Source organism: Xenopus laevis, chromosome 3S, assembly GCF_017654675.1.
Source record: "Xenopus laevis strain J_2021 chromosome 3S, Xenopus_laevis_v10.1, whole genome shotgun sequence".
In the NCBI taxonomy this organism is placed as follows: Eukaryota; Metazoa; Chordata; class Amphibia; order Anura; family Pipidae; genus Xenopus; species Xenopus laevis.
Window position 1 is genome coordinate 66,640,967 of NC_054376.1, and position 20,682 is coordinate 66,661,648.

General features: G+C 37.8%; 1 pseudogene; it reads right to left on the minus strand.

The window, feature by feature from the left end:
• Nucleotides 1–18,201: 18,201 nt before the first annotated feature.
• On the minus strand, nt 18,202–19,517 carry LOC108712344 (annotated as a pseudogene).
• Nucleotides 19,518–20,682: the final 1,165 nt, after the last annotated feature.

Genomic DNA, 20,682 nt, shown 5'->3' on the forward strand with positions numbered 1-20,682 from the left:
TGTGTTGGTTCGACAATAGTGTTTTGCCTGAGCTCACTAGGTATGGACCGCACTTGCACTTTTATCTTACCATGTCTAAAATGGTTTCTTTATGACACCCTTTTTCTGCCGGCCTGTTCAGGCAGGAGATGACAAGATCTGAACTGTCTGGCACCAACGCATTTGAAGCTTTAATTACAAGCAAAATAAATTTCTTTAGTCCATGGAATGTAACGAGATTGTGTGGGTCATGTTCTAAGGTGTGTCATTTATAAGACAATTATGTATTAGTATTCATTAAAATTCTTCACATACTTAATAGGTTTTGCTCATGTAACTAACCAACCTTTAGAGTCTTGGCTCTTACTAATGTAGTTCTTGTACAACTCATCGTAGGTCAAAATAAGAGAGAATGAGGCATGCCAGGATTGGAGCAGGCAAGGTATTGGCACATTATTTGCACAAAACCCATAGCATGTTTAAGAAAACCTTTGCAGTATCCCATCACTGATATAGTTAAAGAAATACTGCAGCACAGTTTTAGACCCTGGGTGGTGCTGGGAAGAGATGCATACCTTAGAACCCCCCTCTTTAAAATTCCATGGGGAAGGCATTAAAATGGAAAAAAGATGCAGCTAACCTATATAGTACTGCAAACTTCAATTCCCATAAAACGTAAAATGTAAAATGTGGGTTATACTGTGCTGTGGTCACTTTGTCTGGCACTTAACCATCTTGGATTATCTAGAAGCAAAGCTAATACTGGCTAATATATTTTTTTTCTTATATCTGCCATGAACTTCAGTTGTTCAGGAGCCCAACATGTGCAGGACATAATGCAAGTTTGCCAACATACTCAGCTACCCCTAAGGGATTCAATTTGCATTTAGAGACACCTTTATGTGAAAACCAAGCACTTGCACCTTATTATACTATGAGTATATTTCTTAATTCATTTCTTGAGAAACAACAATTAGTACAGCTATGGTGCTGCCAATAACATTTTTCAGGGTCTGATATGCTTCGCAGCATATTAGACACTTTTAGTTACCACACTGAATATCAGCAATGCATATGCAGCAATTAAGCAAGACCTGGAAGCTTACTGTCATTGTTCTCTCTAATTGTTTTAGGCCATGTGAGCAGAAATCTTTCTTTTGTTCGCACTTTGTGTTTGAATCTATAGTAATAAGTCTCTTTTAGAGAAAAAATACAGCAAGTCCAGTTGATTTGACTTATTACTATATATATAACATGACCCGGATGAATGAGAACCTTCACAGACATTTGTGTGTGAAGTTTGGAGGGAGGGGAACACAGTTTGTTTATACAAGAGGTGCTAAGTATACTGCTATACTGCATTCTCTACAACTTTTCATTGTTGTTAGTTTATGTACAAAGTTCTTTTACAACATATTTTTATCAGTCAATAGTTAAAGAAAACAAGGTCTGAAAACTGATGTACACCTTGGGGAGGTGCCCCAAGTTCCAGTCAGGGCCGGATTTACATAGCGGGCGCCCCTACGCCCGCTGCCATTTGTCGTCCCAGTCCCCTTCCATTTATTTGTGCAAATTTTCATCATCTGGACTGAAGCAATGGGGATTGGCGCACGAGAAATTTAAAAAATGATTGTATCTCCAGGGCATCCCAGTGTTTTTGAACCAATGTGGGTGTGGTTGGGCAGCATGCTGCTTCCCTAATATAGGCCTGGGTTTAGGTGGCCCTTCCACAAATCCGGGCCTGGTTCCAGTCAATGCACCCAACTAAAATATTGCATTTTTTTCCTTTTGTCAGGTAAGCCCAGGATTCCTTCAGTTAACCAACTCCCTTACTGAGTGATGATTGGGCCAAGGTTATTTTGCCAAGTGGAGAGCATGTGCAATAACTTAAAGGTAAAGTCACTTCAACTCAGACTTTTTGACTTCAAAAGAAAAGAATTAAAGGTAAAAGAGTTTTTTCTAATACATCTGCTAATTAGTGCAGCCAAGTATTTATTATAATTGCGGCACAGTGTACACATGGTTCAGCATGAATTTCAGATTTTATTTATGATCCTTCTTTTTTGCAAAGCAGCTCCAAATATTTTTTAATAACAGAGATGCTAAAGCTGCAAAAGAAGAAATTATTTTGTGGCCATACATGGGGCAGGTAGTGTCTGGTGAAGACAGGTGTGTTAGTTGGGCCAAAACAATTGTATTTGTTTGTTAAAGGGGAACTCCATAAAAACATAACTTAAGCTTTTTGAAAAGTAAATATAATTTCAAACAACTTTGCAATATACATCAATTAAGAAATATGCAGACTTTTCATGATTTTTATTGGTTTGGAACAATTCCCTAAGCCTAGCCCCCTGATCTCCTGCTGATCTGTCTGACTACTTTGCTGAGCTGACTGATTACTGTTACTTTGTATCAGCAGCAATTTGTCCTTAGCCTGCATCCTCCAAACCCCACAATTCCCTGCATATGATTTCAATAAGGAATGGAACAGTGCAATGCATTGTGGGTTATGTAGTTCCTGTATGCTGTCTGTAAGGTGTGGAGAAGTTGTTACAATTTGTAACATCAGTGTTTAGTCCCTCCTTCCCTGCCAGCATTTCAAATGATGCAGAAAGAGAAGAACTGTTAAACAGCTGGATTTCAGCATAAAAAAATGGCATTTATTCATAGTAACTGTGATGGGTATATTGGGGATTTCTGCGTTATGTAGGCCTCTTTATCAAATTTTGGTTTGGAAGCTGGATTTCCCCTTTAATAATTTGTTCAAGATAAAATAGATTTTATTCATTATGCAGTGATTGTGCTGTAGATGTATAAAATTATTGGCCGCTGATATGCCTTACAACATAGTTGTGCTGATATTACAAATTCACTCTGAAGAATACAAGCAATATGAATATCAAAAGATCATCTTTGCATTATAATGAAAAATAAATAAAATCTGGATCTTGCCCCTTGAGCTTAACTTTTAGTATATTACATAATTCTCTAGCAACTTTGCAATTTGTGTTCATTATTTATTTTTTATTGTTTTTTAATTATTTGCCTTCTTTTCTGCCTCTTTCTAAGCTTTTAAATTGGGGTCTTTGTCCCCAGCTGACAAAAGCTATTGCTCTCTTGAGGCTAAAATTGTATTGTTATTTGTTACTTTTTCTTACTCATCTTCCTATTCAGTCCTTCGCCTATTCATATTCCAATTGAAAATTGCCTCGAGGCAACTTCGGGCAACTTTGGAAAATGAAGCAACAAGGATTTTTTTCTCAAGGATTTATCTGATTCAGTTGGGCTTATGTAGAAAGGGTGCATAAACACTATCTGAACTACACTGAACCCCGGTTTTACATTACTCAAGGAACCACACAAAACTAACATAAGCAGGAAAACTTTAAATCCTGGAAAAAATGAACGGAACGTGTGAACACGGGACCACAAATAATCTGTGAATAATCGGGGTCTAATCTACTGTAGAATAAAAGATAAATGTAATTCTATTACTAGACACGCATACCTGATTCCACAAACTGAAGGATTTTAAACAATGTGAAACAATAGAAATATTGCCTGTGTGTATGAAAGTAGTTGTGGTTGTTGTTGAGGGTACTGCTGTAACATGTTAGCTGATGCTTAACTTGTTTGAGCAGAATAGGAGAAATGCATCGTAAAATTAAGGTCACAATTAATCATTGCATTAAATTGAATAAATTCTAACATGTCACATAATGGCAGTGGGTTTGTGTCTTTAATTTTATTTGCTAGATCAGTGCTGTCCAACTTCTGTGGTACAGAGGGCCAAAATGTTACTGACCTTTGTGGTGGAGGGCCGATAATAGAAGTCAGTGTTGGCCGTTCCCCCTTTTAAACCACACCCACTGTAAACCACACCCATGTTACCACAAGAACTTAAGATCATATCCACATTAACAGTGGTAGCACACCAAAAAACCAAATGGTTGATGCTCACTGCAGGGAAATCCCTCATCACTCATATCTGAAAAATGTAAGTCATGTTAAAACATACTCTTAAATCCATATGCCTCATCTCCCCTGTGGATAATACAACAACCCCCAAACACATGATTAAACATCTTAGGGGCCCTTAACAACAATTTCCAAATGCTTACAAACCCCAAGAACAAACCCCTAACAGGCTTACATTCCACAGGTAGCGTAGGGCAAGCAGAGAATGGCACACACAAGCAGCACTGGGCAAGCAGAGAATGGCACAAACAAGCAGCACTGGGCAAGCACAGAATGGCACACACAAGCAGCACCGGGCAAACAGAGAATGGCACACACAAGCAGCACTGGGCAAGCAGAGAATGGCACACCCAAGCAGCGCTGGGCAAGCAGAGAATGGCACACACAAGCAGCACTGGGCAAGCAGAGAATGGTACATATAAGCAGCACTGGGCAAGCAGAGAATGACACACACAAGCAGCACTGGGCAAGCAGAGAATGGCACACACAGGCAGCACTGGGCAAGCAGAGAATGGCACACACAGGCAGCAGTGGGCAAGCAGAGAATGACACACACAAGCAGCACTGAGTAAGCATAGAATGGCACACACAGGCAGCACTGGGCAAGCAGAGAATGGCACACACAAGCAGCACTGGGCAAGCAGAGAATGGTACACCCAAGCAGCACTGGGCAAGCAGAGAATGGCACACACAGGGAGGGAAGGCAGAACAGAGCAGGAGATGGGGAAAGATAACATTCTAATATGTACTACATACAGTGACACAGTGCTGGTGCCCCATTAGCATTTTGAATAAGGTGTGAACAGGTGAACAATGTGGCCAGTTTCAGTCTGGGTCTCAGGTGTGAACAGTACAGGGCTTTAGGATATAAACAATAGAGGTGTCACAAGTGTGAACAATACAGGGGGATCACAGGTGTGAACAATACAGAGGATTAGTCTGAATTTGAGGTTTAAACAATGCAGGGGCCAGTTAATCTCTGTAGTGATACCTTTTAAATTTTACATATGGTAAACAGACACAGCATGTGGGGGGGGGGCCACATCCGGCCCGCTGGCCGCCAGTTGGACAGTCCTGTGCTAGATCATCTAAAGGAAAAAAATCAAGTCAGTGAAGAATTTCAATCCTGTCACATGCTGTAAACCTCATTCAAAACAGGTGCAATAAAATAAAGGCACTACACATTTGTGATCTTCTATGTTACTACGGTACTATCATCTTGTCAAGCAAAATACAAAACTCTGCACAATTCTTTTGCATAATCTTGCTTGACTGAAACCACGCAACACTAATTTGCACCCATTAGTATGTATACCAGTTGAACTCGTCATTAGTAAATTACCTCTTTAATGCTTAAAATTAAGCTTGAGCAACATGGAAAAGTTTGCACTGTGAATCTGCACTGAATATCTGAAGGTCATTATTAGGCCATGTATTTCCAAAGGGAAAAAAAAATTGTTTGGGTGTGTCAAAACTGTTTTGGTGATTGCTAAATAGTAGATGTTTATTGAGCTGTATGGTTATTATACTCAACAGGAAACAACGTAGAAGCTAGACAGATGCTACAGTTTGAGACTAAAGTTTGCCAACTGAAAACTTTCTACTAACAGCAATGGCACAAGATGGAACAGGCTTTTATTCTGTAGTGCAATATATTTAGTGGGGATGTGCTCTGTAATATATGCCATGGTCAGCATGGTGGCACAATGCCACAATAGTGTTTTTTACTATACTATTTAGTATTACAGTGCATCTATTAATGGATTTATTTTAACCTACATTGTATAATGTGATTCTTTATTCTACCACTAGGTTCTCTCATTGAAATTATCAACAAAGAAAGAATCTGTGGCAAAACTGTTTTGCTGGAGAAGCCCACTTTACAAAGGCAGAGATATTCTCAAACGCACAAACTGATGACACATTTTGTTCATAGTTCCATATTAAAAGAATGTACATCCAGACCGCATGAGACTCCACCTAATAAATGGGGATGCAAACCCATTTACTGTGGCCCTTTGTTTGACTAGCTTTATACACCTCCCAAAGTGTACTCTGTAGATCACGTCACATTCTTGTCACTCCTGTCTAGTTAAAATACCATGCATCAGATTGCTTCCTTAAGGTCAGAACCTGCCCTGAAGAATTTTAAGTTAGGGGTGCAGGGTCTGGATTTAACGGGCTGAAAATTGTGCTGCAATAGCATATGGAGAACCCCCAGTCAGTTATATATGCAATGGAAAAGGGACTCTAGAACAAATTTGTATTGTATGTTACATGTAGTAGTTGATATACTCATACTAAAGTCACATTGCAAGTAACATAAATCCAGTGAATTTGTGAGTTACTATAGGTATAGTAGCAATAAGGGCAGGTAGAAACATCTGTTTCCAAATATTGTTCCTAGCTGAGATGTACAACTAAAATATTGTGTTGCAGCTGCAGAAGTTTTCTATCGCCTGTTCTTCTATTTCATGCTCTGATGTTTGCCTACTTCTGGCTCATTTATACTTCTTAGGTAATTTAGGGACTTTTAAATGATCCTTTAGAAAAAAAAGCCTATTGTATAAAAATAATTCCAAGATGTTCCTAACTGAGAGCACCCACCAACAGATTTGGGCAGCCCTGAGCTCCTAGGAATGCAACCATGAAAGATGTCATTTTTTGTTCATATTTCTTTGTTTTTTCTTTACTATCCAAGGCTTGTACCAGGTCTAGTCTGTCCATCTACACAGGGATCCCCAACCTTTTGAACCCTTGAGCAACATTCAGAAGTAAAAGGAGTTGGGGAGCAACACTAGCATGAAAAATGTTCTTGGGGTGCCAAATAAGGGCTGTGATTGGCCATTTAGTAGCCCATTTGTGGATTGTCAACCTATATTGAGGCTGTGTTTAGCAGTATACCTGGTTTTTATGCAACCAAAAAGTGCCTCCAAGTTTGGAATTCAAAAATAAGCACCTGCTTTGCGGCCACTGGGAGCAACATCCAAAGGGTTGGAGAGCAACATGTTGCTCACGAGCTACTGGTTGGGGATCACTCTACAGAATCCTTCAAACTCAAGGATATCTCTTGCTAATCCTACCATTTTTAATTCAGTACCCGTTGATTCTAAGAGACAATTGTTTACCATGTTATCAGTATCAATCTGCTTTCATTAAACGTTGTAAGATTCGCCATTCCTAATAATACGGAATTGATTGTTGCGTAGCATAAAGTAGTATGTGGCATATTTTCAGTGTGGTGTTTTTTTTCATGAATTCAAACATACCTGCATTATAGGTATAACGATAACAGTTTAACATGCAGAAGACAATACTTGCTTTTCCTTTACTGATTTATAGCGTTGATGAAAAAGAAATGTATGTGATATAGTCTCCTTTAGGGTATATCATTACAGTATGGTGGAAATGTATTGATTGCTACATTTCATTTTCTACTAACAAGGCTGTCAGTAGAACACTACCAGTGCAAGAAGAGACATCAATCATTCCCAGTATGATATTTTTCGTTTATACGGTTATACATTGCCCTTTTGTGGCAGTTTCAAGAAATAGCAACAACGATCCCTTTTTGAACAGAGATTCTGGTATATTGCTGTTCAGATGCACTTTTACCTGCTCCTTATTATATCTAATAGGCATGACACATGAAGAACCACCAAATCTAACGCAAGACACTTTAATGGTCATTTTATATTATGAAGGGTGTTACTTATTAAAACCTATTTTTTTTTTCTAGTTGAGTTTTAATAGTGAAAAAATCTTTTTCAAGATTTATTATGCCCAAAGCTAAAAGTCAAAATCAGAAAATACTCCATTTAAGATGTAGAAATCACGTAAAAGTCAATGGTAGCTATCCCTTTAACCGTTTGAAGATGTCTTTGACCTTAACAAATTTTGGGAGTTTTGGGATGTTTGACTCTGGTTTTTGCTCAACAACTTGATAAATTAAAGTGGCAATTTGATTAAGTCTTATGATTTAAAATGTGAAACTTGATTTTCAATTTTTTTATTTAACTCGATAAAATTTGAGGGTTTTTTAAATCCGTTTTTAAAATTCATGAATGGGAGTTAGGTCGAGTTTTTTTCTGGTAAAATATGAAAAAAAAGTGAGTTTTAGTAAATAACCCCCACAATGTCTGTTCCCTTTTTTGGGAAACTTATTGCTTTGAAAAAGGGTTAACAAGACATTCCTCTAATCATTGTTTTTGCAGGGATTATGCAAACATGAACTGAATGGAACAAATAAGTGAATGGAACAAGCTGTTCCTCTTTGGACCCTTTCAGACTCTGACCTCACAGGGAATGGCAATCTGTGCACAAGAGCACAAGAGGAAGAGAAGAAGAAGAATCCTGAGTGGGCAGGGGAGTTAAGAGTAGTTTTTTAGTTTTTTTCATTTTTAATGCATGATTATATGCATTATGTATATTATAATTCATCCATTCTACAGATCGATGCAATGCTTTCTCTGAGTACTTGTTTGTGTACCAGCTCTAGATTCCTAAGGGGGGAGAAGGTTTCTGTGTTGCGAGCATTGCTTCTAGTATTAACCTGTAATTTCTTCACAGCTATTTTTATTCCTTCTATGCTGAGTCACAGTAACACAGTCAGCAGGTTTATTTACTGAATGTTGTCTCCTGACTGGCACGTGGTATCAGAGTAGGACATACACAGCATAGTCAGAGCCAAGGACAATATAAACTCTGCCACTGGTGCAGCATCACAATATATATTTATTCACATCTTTCTTAAAGGAGAAACAAACCCTGAATAAAAAAACCCCTAGCCCCCTACCCTACATAGACTTACCTCCCTCCTCCCCCCAGCCTAGCGTCTAACCCGGCAAATGCCCATTATTCTTTACTTACCCCTCTGTGCAGATTCTGTCCAGCAGAGTTCACGGCAGCCATCTTCTTCTCTTCAGTAATCTTCGGAATGAGGCCGGCATATCGGTGCATGCGCAGTTGGAGCAATTTTCTGTTTTGCGAAGGGGAGAAGGGAGTTCGGGGGTCTATGTAGGGTAGGGTTTTTTTTAAGGGTTTGTTTCTCCTTTAAGGAAATGAAAACCCTATAAAAAAATAGGGCACAATTCCTTCTACTGAATAGAATAGTTTGCCTTCAGAAAATCTCCTTACAACAAAGCAACCAGCCCCGCAAAAATTCTGATTCTCTATTCCCTTGTGGAGGCCATTTTTTCATATTGGCATTGATAATGCCTGGTTTTCTCTGCTGTTGAGCTTGCTGTTTAGACACTAGTTTTTCTCTCTGGCATTGTTTACCAACAATATGACACAGTTTCACAACTACATTATCAGAGCGCTAACAATTTTTGAAGATATAATTGCTCATGCACCACCCTGACAATTTTGTTATGTACATGCGACAAAAGTCCAAACACACAATCCAAAGGGAGAGCAAGATAGTTATGACATCTGTGACTTTGTTTTAAAAATGTTTTATTTGCTGCAGCACACAGGTTTTATTTTTTATACGTAAGAAAGCTATACATAAGGAATAACTACATTGCCAGTTAAGGGCACTGTGTAAATCCTTGGCCTACAACCTTGTGCTTACGTGGCCATGCAGCTTCTCAATAACTTCCACAATGCTTATACAAGACAGGGGATATGTTCTGAGGCTGTGATTTACGCTATTTGAGATTAAATGTTTAAATGTATGTACAGTGTTACATGTGGAGATGGATGTTGATCCAAATGAATACGTTAGCCTTGTTTGCATTTGTTGTGTTCTGCCTGGAATAACATGGATTTCTTTGTGCCATAGCTTTTTTCTGGATCACAGAATGGAAAATGGTGTTACAGGAGAACCAAGAGTCTACGTCACTTTTTCAGGAGGCTGGTTTCATGTGGTGGTTTAGATTTAGCTGACAATGTCTAGCACCATATGAAATCAGTGTCCTTAGAAGGAGAATTCCTGCACTACCAAACTCCTGAAAGGATGGCGACACTAGGTAAAGAAACTGGTAAATAGTGCCCTTCATTCATATAAATGATGTGTGTTTCTTGTATAACATTAGCATTCATACAAATGTTGGAACAACTACTTCAATATTCATATCACAGTGTCAAAATTCAAATTCTTTGCAGATTTATGAAGGATTGACAATCTTTTTTACATATTACTATCGATTCATAGGAACACAAAACTGATTTGTATTGAATTCCCATGTCAACTTATATTGTATTAATTCAATGCTATTTCTTTCTTCATGTTGAACTGATTGGATGTTGGGTGTTGCTGCTTAAGCCGATAAAGCAGTAGTTTAAAGTAAGGCAAACTTGCATTGAGCGGATACAACTCCTAGGAAATTTTATATTACCGCACACCTCCTTCCACTTATTCTGCGTAGTGGTGCTGGTCTTCCGTTGACCTTGCCAGGTCACCTTACTGCTTTGTAATTTCGAAAAACGGTCCGCACACACCAATATTGCAGTCGGGGATTGTGCCCCTTTTATTAATGCCACCAACAATCAATAATCAACGTTTCGGGGGGACACAGCCTCTCTTCTTCAGGATCCTGAAGAAGGGAGGCTGTGTCCCCCCGAAACGTTGATTATTGATTGTTGGTGGCATTAATAAAAGGGGCACAATCCCCGACTGCAATATTGGTGTGTGCGGACCGTTTTTCGAAATTACAACTCCTAGGAAGCCATTGAGTTACTTTAGGGTAGGCACATGTGCAGTACAGTAAGAATTGCTATACCACACATGTGAACAGCCCACAGGACTCTCTGGAATATACAACTAAAAAAAGATGACAGTTCAGTGCTTTCAAACCAAGTAAAATTACTTATTTTACTACTTGCATTAAAATCATTGGCTTGATTATCGCAATAATCTTCATTTATAATCTGGCAGTCTACAAACCCAGCATTTGCAGCCACTTAGTAATTGTTCCTCTGTGTTTATTATTCTACCAAATATGTGCTGTATATATAATGCATAGTGTAGGTTTTTTTTACTTAAGAGGATAAAATAACCCATTTCGGTGCCAATAAGTAACTAACTAGCATTGTGTCTGCAGCGAGAAATAGAATAATAGCCAATTGCACCAGGCCTAGTTAGCCACGTCAACCAAACAGCAGATAGATTTAACCTGTCACCTGTCTGAAGCACAACTGAGAAACAGATTTTATGGGGAAAAATATTAACCTTAATAACGCTTGGACTAAGCACCTGCCCTCATAGTGTTGCATATATGGTTTATGATAAAGGGGATGCTAACTTCAGATGTTTGTGTTCTGTAACAAGTCACTTTCTCTATAAATGTTTTCACTGTATTACACATGGCTGAATGCTCTGTATATCTTTTACCCATATATTTTACCTCGGGTAACAATAATCACTCCTTAACTAGATGACATTTTATTTTGGCAGGTCTTGCAGGACCTGTATATGACAAAAGACACCCAAGCTGGCATTCTAAAATCTTTGCAACAACGGATCATTGGGCCCTTTTAAAGGATGACTGATTTCTTCTGGTGTTCAGAGTCTTTTGTTTTCTAGCACCATTTGAAATCGGTTATAATGATGGGGTAAAACTCAGCCTCATCACATATTTATGGAGAAAATATAGAACCTGTATTCTTGGTCCTTGTAAACCTTCTTTTAATGCTTTGTAACATATTTTTATTGCATGCATCTGCACTGTTTATAACTTGTTGTCATAATTAATTGTGTCGTAATTACAGCATATTAATCCTGTAATGGTATATAACATTCACAAACATAGGTAAACACTGAAGATATCACTCTCAGCATTTCTATAGCAGCTGTTTGATGTTGATATTGACAGTTTTCATAAAAGTCAAGGCTTTTTCTAAAAGGGTCAATGATAGTCTTAAAATGAATTTGTTCCAGTTTAAGGGTAGGACTACATGGAAGTTTTCGGCACGATCTGACACGCTGCAACAAAACACCGACGTAAAATCGCATGCGACGGAAATAAGGTAATGGAAATGTCGGATGAAGTGGCAGCGTTGATCCGATGCGACACAACTGTCAGATGCAGACACAGCTGTTTGTGAGAACTGCGAACTCCAGATATATTTACACTGCTTCTGACCTTTGTAATTAAATTCTGGTGACAGTTGCTGAAAGGAAAAGCGAGTAAAAAAATGACACCATTTTCTTACTGCTTTTTAAATGGCGATGCCTGACGAATTATTACACCGTTTTTTTACAACACATAATAAATCTGCCCCTAAGTGTTGAAATAAGTAGGGCCAACAGGAACAGGAAATGAGCTACTGAAACAATAGCCTTAAATTCCCAAAAACGTAATTTATGAGACTATGTTTGGAAAAGTTCACAGTTAAATTTAGGCTTTTGACCATTGAGATGTTGTCCTTTCCATGATCTCATGCTAGAAAGATGGGAACTACTGTGTGTCACATTGATCCTTTCATCTGGCTGTTGCCTCTTAAAGAAACAGTAACACCAAAAAAAAAGTAATTTAATTATAATGTACTATTGCCCTGCCCTGGTAAAACTGATTTTGCTTCAGAAACACTACTTTATTTTATATAAACAAGCTGCTGTGTCGCCATGGGTGCAGCCATTCAAGTTAAAATATTGCTAAATGGCACAGGTTACATAGCAGATAACATATGTTCTGTAGAATACCATTGTATTCTATAGAGCTTATTTGCTATTTATATTAAAAAAACAGCACTCTACTTCAATTAAAAAGAGTGCAGTTTTCATTTAAGTATCAGGTAAGTGATTATAATCACGGGGGGGGGGGGGTGAATAGCATTTGTCATCCCTTGTTCTCACCTTCTCTTGTTCTCACCTTCTCCTGTGAATTTTGTGTTTAATACTTCAACATACAGTACATAGTGTGATTTCAATAAAGCATACTGCACTAAAAAGAGTTCAATTTTCAATGTTTTTGGGTTATATATTGTACAATATATACAAAGTTAATCTTTCTATGAAATCATTCTGTGTAATCTATACCTCAAACAGCATCAAGTATGCAATGTTCACAAACCTGGCAAATTACTAAGTCAAGCAATCATATTTGGCTGATCAAAATACCATGTTGTGCTTGAAAAAAAAATCACTCTGGGGACCCTACGAAAATATATTAGAATTTTGTAGCAAGGAGGAAAACAAGCTGTGTGTTCATGGGTTTCAAGGATTTCAGTCTAGCACAACATAAACACCTTCTCAGAGGCATGATGTGTCCTTAATATTGCATAATAGTGTTACCAAACATTGCACAAACATCCCAGCCAAGTTCATATTGCAGAAGAGCAGAATATTCTTTCATCATGTCCTGAGTTTGGCTCAGACGAACCCAAGAGAAGCTTTGTTTTGACTACGACTGTCCAAAAGCATTAAGGAGCATATTAAGTGAACAAACACAGAAAGCAGCTGATTAAGCTATAGTATAATAATATATTATTGGAACTGGAAAGTACAACTTATAAGGCGCTCCTTAAATAAATGAGTAAACATAACATTAGTAGAATGTTATGGTACTGGATGGGGAAACCATTTATTTTCAATAGTTTTTATGAACATTTTTAGAAGTACAAGATAGATATCACAGTAAAAAATATGCATTATTATTTCCAACAATCCATTTTAAAAGGGCGGAGAAAATGTATAGAGAGAAAGAATATGTGGTCAAGAAAGAAAATTCAAGAGAAAATGGTTAATCAACCATGAACTGTTAAAACAAGGATTAGAGAAATGCAATGAGGTTTGTTTGACATACCAGAGATCCCAATATGGTTCGTTGTAATAAAAATATAAACATTCAAGAGAAATTAGTTAATCAACCATGAGCAATGCAAAATATGCAATATGGTTCGTTGTAATAAAAATATAAACATTCAAGAGAAATTAGTTAATCAACCATGAGCAATGCAAAATATGCAATATGGTTGGTTGTAAAAAAAATAAATAAATAATAAAACTGATCCAAGTGATAATATTCATAAAGTACCAATTACAAATGTGTTCAGAATAATAGCAGTATGTTTAAAAAAGTGAATAAAGCTCAAAATCCTTATAAGAGCTTTTATTTCCATACACACAAATGCATTGGGAACACTGCACATTCTATTCCAAATCAAAACAAGGAAAATGTATCAAATTTGTGTTATTCTTTACAGAAAGTGAAGAAAAGGATAAAATAGCAGAATAATAGCAGTGTCTGCATTCTTCATTACAAACTCAAAACATTCACTGGTTTAAAATGAAAACTGTTTCAAGATTTTGTTTTCTTTTGAATCACTGAACTAATATTTAGTTGTATAAGCACTGTTTGTGAGAACTGCTGCACATCTGTGTTGCATGAATACCTGCATGTGGCAAACATAAACGAATCATGCTCTCAGTATTTAGTGTGATGATGCCTTTGTGTAGCAATAACTGCATCTAAACGTTTGTGATAACGCTTGATCAGTCCTGCACATCGACTCACATCGAGCCCATTCCTCTATACAGAAATGTAGCTCTTGGATGTTGGTGGGTTGAACCACTCAAGATCTTTCCACTACATTTCGATTGGATTGAGGGTCATTCCAGAGCATTCACTTTATTCTTCTTTAACGGGGTCACACCAAATACTGAATGAAATGAGTGAAAACTGATCCACTTACTTTTGCCACACACATGTTTTTGGATCATTTTTGTTTCAAGAAATACACGACCAAAAATAAAAAAAAATTGTTTCATTTGTTTAACTGGGTTTTTTTCTTCATCTACTTTGAGAATTTGAAAATCAGATTACATCACATTTGTATAAAAATATAGAAAATGTAAAGGGGTCACAAACAACTGTATATATTTATTAAACTGTCAAACTGGGACTTTAAATTGGAAGACCTATAATCCGAAAGTGACGTTTTCAGTACACTTACGTTTTGCTCTCATGCTGTGTATCATAATTTTATCCAGGGAAAACATCAAAGATTATTTCTGCACTCGGAAAGGTACAAGATTTACTATTACAGCCATATTCCAGAGATTTTACAGTTCTTGGCATAAAAAAAGTATCTACATGCTGCATTAAAGTGGGATCTTTAGGCAGGGATCACACTGGAACATTTAATTGACAGCAGCATGGTGCAGTGGTGTAAAAGAGGAAGCAGACCCCACATGGGTTCTGGGCAACAGGAAGACAGTGGAGGTCACGATTCAAGAAATGGCAAATTTGTCCATGAGTAGCAGCACATGGCAACCAGTCAAATTGTTGCATTAATGGTCTTAGCTGGCTTTAAAAAGCTAATCACTAATTGGTAATTGGTGATTGCTACGGGTAACTGCTTATGGGCAAATTTGCCCAGTCTTGATAAATGATCCCCAGTGACCATGTAAAAGCAAGCTGAAATTGTTGCTAATATTTTAAAAAGTTACATACTGCATACATTTTTAAGCAATCACTATAGTAAACCTTGTGGATCAGAGGATTCAGTGGGAAATGAAGGGAAATCTATTGCATTCCTTAACCACTGCTTTAAGCTGTTATAACACCTGATTAATTTGTTACAGTACTGACTACAGTTAGGGATAAACCAAATAGAGAATTTTTAAATTGGACCAAAAATATTTGACCTACAGTATTATGAAACTGAACCTAACCCATAATATACATACTAAGATCTAAAAAAAAAAAATTGCCTATATTCATTCAGAGCTTTACTACAGCCATAAGATTTTTTTATCCAGAATCCTTGGGACCTAGAGCTTTGCAATTTGGATCTGCTTTTTTTAGCCTGCTAAAAATTATTTAAGCATTACACAATTAGGGTTGCCTTAAATAAGGAGTTGGGATCAAGCACAATTTACTGTTTTAGCATAGTATAGAAAAACAAAATTGAAAAAATTGATTTTCTTAAAAAGGATTCTGTGGGAGATAGGCTTCCAGTAATTTGGAGGTTTCTGGATGAGATGCCATACCTATATAAAGCAAATGGGGGGAATTAGGTCTTTGCAGGCACCAAAATGCTTGGAATCACACTCAGTCTCCTGAAGAAGAGAAGGAATAAAATAATATTTCCCCGTATGTTAAGTGGTTAATTGCTACTAATACCCACCCACTCTTTCTGTTTATATCATACAAAGAAGAATTATTTAAGATAAGGCTTTTTAAATGTAATACACACTGATAAACAAGTGATGGAAACCAATGCTTGCCTGGTCAGAGGTGCCCATGACATTGAATACAATATCTAAAAGGCCAGGCTTTGTTTTTTTGTAAGGGTCTCTGATACAGGAAATAAATACTCATACAGGCAAGTAGAACACTGCAGACCCATCATTAGATCATTGTTCCGAAAATGGTGTAAGGCAAAAGTGCGCCAGTGTTTTAAGTCTTTGAGGCATTGCTACAGATGAAGGGTATAATGCAGTGTCAATAGCTTAGGTTGATGCAGACACATACATTATTGTGTAGAATGTGTGTTTATAATGAACACTAAGGGCTACGTTATGGATTCCATGTTAACACTGACCACTAGATGTCAGTAAAGTTCTAATGTTATAACCTGAAGGCTCAAAGCTGAATTACACAAGATTTTCATGCAACAACTGAGAAATGGAACAAAACAAACCTGCCCAACCATTCCCTACATCTGAAACCATGTAACACTCATTTACAAATTCACTTGCTAACTAAAAATAAATAAATAAATTTAAAAAAAGGTACGATGGTATCTTGGTGCCCATTCAGTCATTAAGGAGGTGTATCCGTAGTGGTCACTACAAGAAAAAGGGTGGCAGTCTCTCTGCCAATTCCCTCTACATTCACCCCTTCCATAACCACAAGGTTAATTTTTTACTATCAATGTAATGGAATCTACGTGCCAGAAGAGGGTTTCCTTGGGTAGAGATGAGGGAGTAGAAGGACAGATTACAGATATTGCATGTATAAAAAGGAAGGGGATAAGTCATTATTATGTAACCCTTTATGCCATACAATGTTTGCATCCTACATAGAAATGTTCTTAGGGGCATATTTATTTCAGAAAAAAAAAAATATCCTGCAGTCAAGACATAGGTATGCCATTTTGATTTTTCAAGAACTTTTTTGTTGTGAATCATGTATAATCAAGAAGAAACTAAACCATAATGTTGTGCAGGTGCACATCAAATGGATAAAGTGTCACTTCAGAGTTCTAACTATTTAAAGACAAGGCCACAGGCTGAGGCAGGGGAACTCAAATGAAAAGACACCCTAGCAACCAGATACCTGCTGAAACTGGAGGACAAAAAAGTTAATTAGGAAAGGCCTAAATGAAGAGTGAAGAATGAAAAAGCATCATCAATACATATGAAATGAAGGGGAGGGGATCAGATACAAGGTAAAAGCAGAAGAGGGTGGATAAAAAACATAAAACAGAAGATTGATGGCGTTGAATAAGACGTGACAAGAGGGAAAATTAAGGAAATAAATGGAAATATAAATTAAGGAAATATGCTGTTGAAAGGGGAATGGGGGGGATAAAAGTGTAGATGTGTGATGTGGGAATGGAGACATAGAAAAGTGCAGTAAGAAATATTTAAAAAACACATTAGCAAACAAGCACATAAAATATAGGTTTAATGGTAACTATATAGGAGTCGAAGAACAACATTTGGGAAGTACAAGTACATTTAATAAAGGCTAAACAGAAGAGACTGACAAAAGATAGAAAAGCAGAGCTTATCAATTAATAAAAGAAGCCCAAGTGGGAGAATAACATCATAAATATGGATGTAACAGTATTCACAGGTTCTTTTGCACAGTTTAAGTCACCATTTTCAGTTATAAGGGCAAACTCAATGAGGTAGTAATATCACAGGGGTTTATTTATAAACATTTGGAAACTAAATGAGTGCCACCGACACCTTAGTTAGACTAAAGCTGGCCATAGACGCAAAGATCCGATCGTACGAATCGAGAATTCGTACTATTTTCAGACCGTGTGTGGAGAGTCCCGTAATTTTTCGTCCGGCGGAGATCGGTCGATCGGACAGGTTAGAAAATTTCTGTCGGCTGCCGATAATATCTCTGCGTGTATTGCTGATCGTATGAATTTCAGTGGGAGACTGTCACTAGCTTTGTCGGACATAACTATCGTACGATTGCTGTCAGGGGCAGAACATCGGCTGATCTGTTATTTAACTACTTTATTTGATCTGACTGGTAAGACTTTGATCTGAATGGTTAGTGACAGGTCAGGAGATGGGGGAAGTCCGATTGTACGATGATTCGTATGATCGGATCTTTGCATCTATGGCCAGCTTAAGGCTAGTACAAATAATAAACAAGAGCCACTGCCTCGTTAGTGAGACTGATGCAATTAACGAAAACTCTAAGTTAAACATTGGAACAGACATTCTGGCACTGCATAAATGGCATAGTGTTCAGTAACGTAACTACGAACAGTCGGGCCCAGGTGCAGGCCGTGATATTACCACCGGACAGTTTTCTGTGCTCCTTTGCATTGGCGCGAGCGTCCGGAGGACCTCAAGGGGTTGTGGCACCCCCGGTAGTTAAACCCGATTGTGTTCCACACCAGAACCACACCGTACATTTCATTGGCACAAAACCACGGTTATTACAACAGTTAGATTTATTTTTTAAATCCTGATGATACAGTTTGCATTTACCTAGGCAAAACAGATCTTAGTCATCTTATACAGAATACTTTTAGTATTCATCCTCTTCCTCATCGCCACCATCACCTGACTCTGTACCCACATCTTCATAATCCTTTTCTAGGGCAGCCATATCCTCTCTAGCCTCAGAGAACTCCCCTTCTTCCATACCTTCTCCAACGTAACAGTGCACAAAGGCTCTCTTGGAATACATCAGGTCAAATTTGTGGTCCAACCTGGCCCAAGCCTCAGCAATAGCGGTGGTGTTACTCAACATACTGTAGAGGGCTGGTGGTTAATTCCCACCTTAAATCCAGTTGGACACCAGTCAGCAAACTGAATTGTCCTTCTGGTTTTGATTGCAGCAATTGCTGCATTGACATCACCTCTGTACAGCAGACAGCAAGCCATATATTTACCACGGCGAGGGTCACATTTCACCATCTGGTTGGAATATTCAAAACAAGCATTGCCTATTTCTGGGACAGATAGCTGCTCATGATAAGCTTTCTCTGTTGAAATAATGGGTGAATAGGTGACCAATGGGAAGTGGATTCGAGGATAAGACACCAAGTTTGTTTGGAACACTGTGAAATCAACATTTAGTGCTCCATCAAACCTCAATGAAGCTGTGATGGAAGAAACTATTTGCCCTATTAACCTATTCAGGTTTGTATATGTTGGACGCTCTATGTCTAGATTGTGGTTGCATATATCATAAATCGCTTCATTGTCCACCATAAAGGCACAGTCTGAATGTTCCAGAGTTGTGTGGGTTGTCAGGATAGAATAAGGTTCTACTACTGCAGTAGAGATCTGTGGAGCAGGGTAGACAAGAGAATTCAAGCTTCGATTTCTTGCCATAGTCGACAGAAAGGCGTTCCATTAACAGTGATGTGAAGCCAGAGCCTGTACCTCCTCCAAAACTATGGAAGATCAGAAATCCTTGAAGCCCACTGCACTGATCAGCCTGTAAAAACAAGGGTCGCTTTGTAAATAGTTTCCTTTCCCATCATTAGCAGCTGTAGCCTACAATAGAAGCAACACAAAACATTGACAATTTATAGTGAGAAATAGAATAGTTATGTATCAATTTATTTTAGTTTCATACAATATTTCAATACTATACATTTCCCCACCAGGTCAGTCAACTTGGGTGTTTTGTCCCCTAATGGTAAATAGTACTCTCCGCAGGCAATAAATCACACTTTTGTACTGAAAAACCAAAAAGTCAACTGTTCCTAGCCAGGTCAATCATGCAAAAAAAGCAAAAATGCTCATTCAATTAAGCAGCTCAATGCAAAGAATTGCATTCATAATTTGTGTGTTACAAACAAATAGTAGTCCGCAATAGGGATAGCTCAAAACTTTCAGTCCTCTTCCTTCTGCCGAGCTCTGTACAGTCTCTCTGTTGTATCTAAAGCAGATTATCCAATAATGATCAGGGTCCTAAGGCTGGGGAAGCAGTACAACAATAAAAAGGGAAAGAATATGATAATGTAATATTTATGTTTAAACTCAATCACCACTTGTGCCACTTAGAAATGAAGTGTGTCACCAAACCTTTCTGTTTAATTGCCCTTTAAATTCTTTAACAGACCATGAACATTGGTGTATAATGATTAGTTATAGTTTTGTTTCCACAACATGCTTTTTCACCAACTTGTATGGAAGGAGTGCCTACTCACGGACTCATACTTTCTTTCAGTGCCTTTCAAAGATTAGTCTTGCTTGCTGTAAAATTCTCTCTCATGGTAATCCAATATCAAAATTAACAGGAGAAATGTGTGACGCCCATAGTGTAAAACCTTTTATTTATTAAAAGTAATGCACTTACAATTGAGATTGCCAAAAGGGAATCTCAATTTTGGTGAAAAAGCACGTTGTGGAGACAAAAAAACAGAACTAATCCTTATACACCAATGTTCATGATCTGTGTTTAAAGGGCAATTAAACCCAAAGTTCCGGTGACACCGCAAGTGGCACAAGCGGTGAATGAGTTTAAAACGTAAATACTACACTATAGATAAATTTCCCCCTTTTTATTGTTATACTCCTTCCTCAGCCTTAGGGAGCGGATCATTATTGGATAATCTAATTTCTGT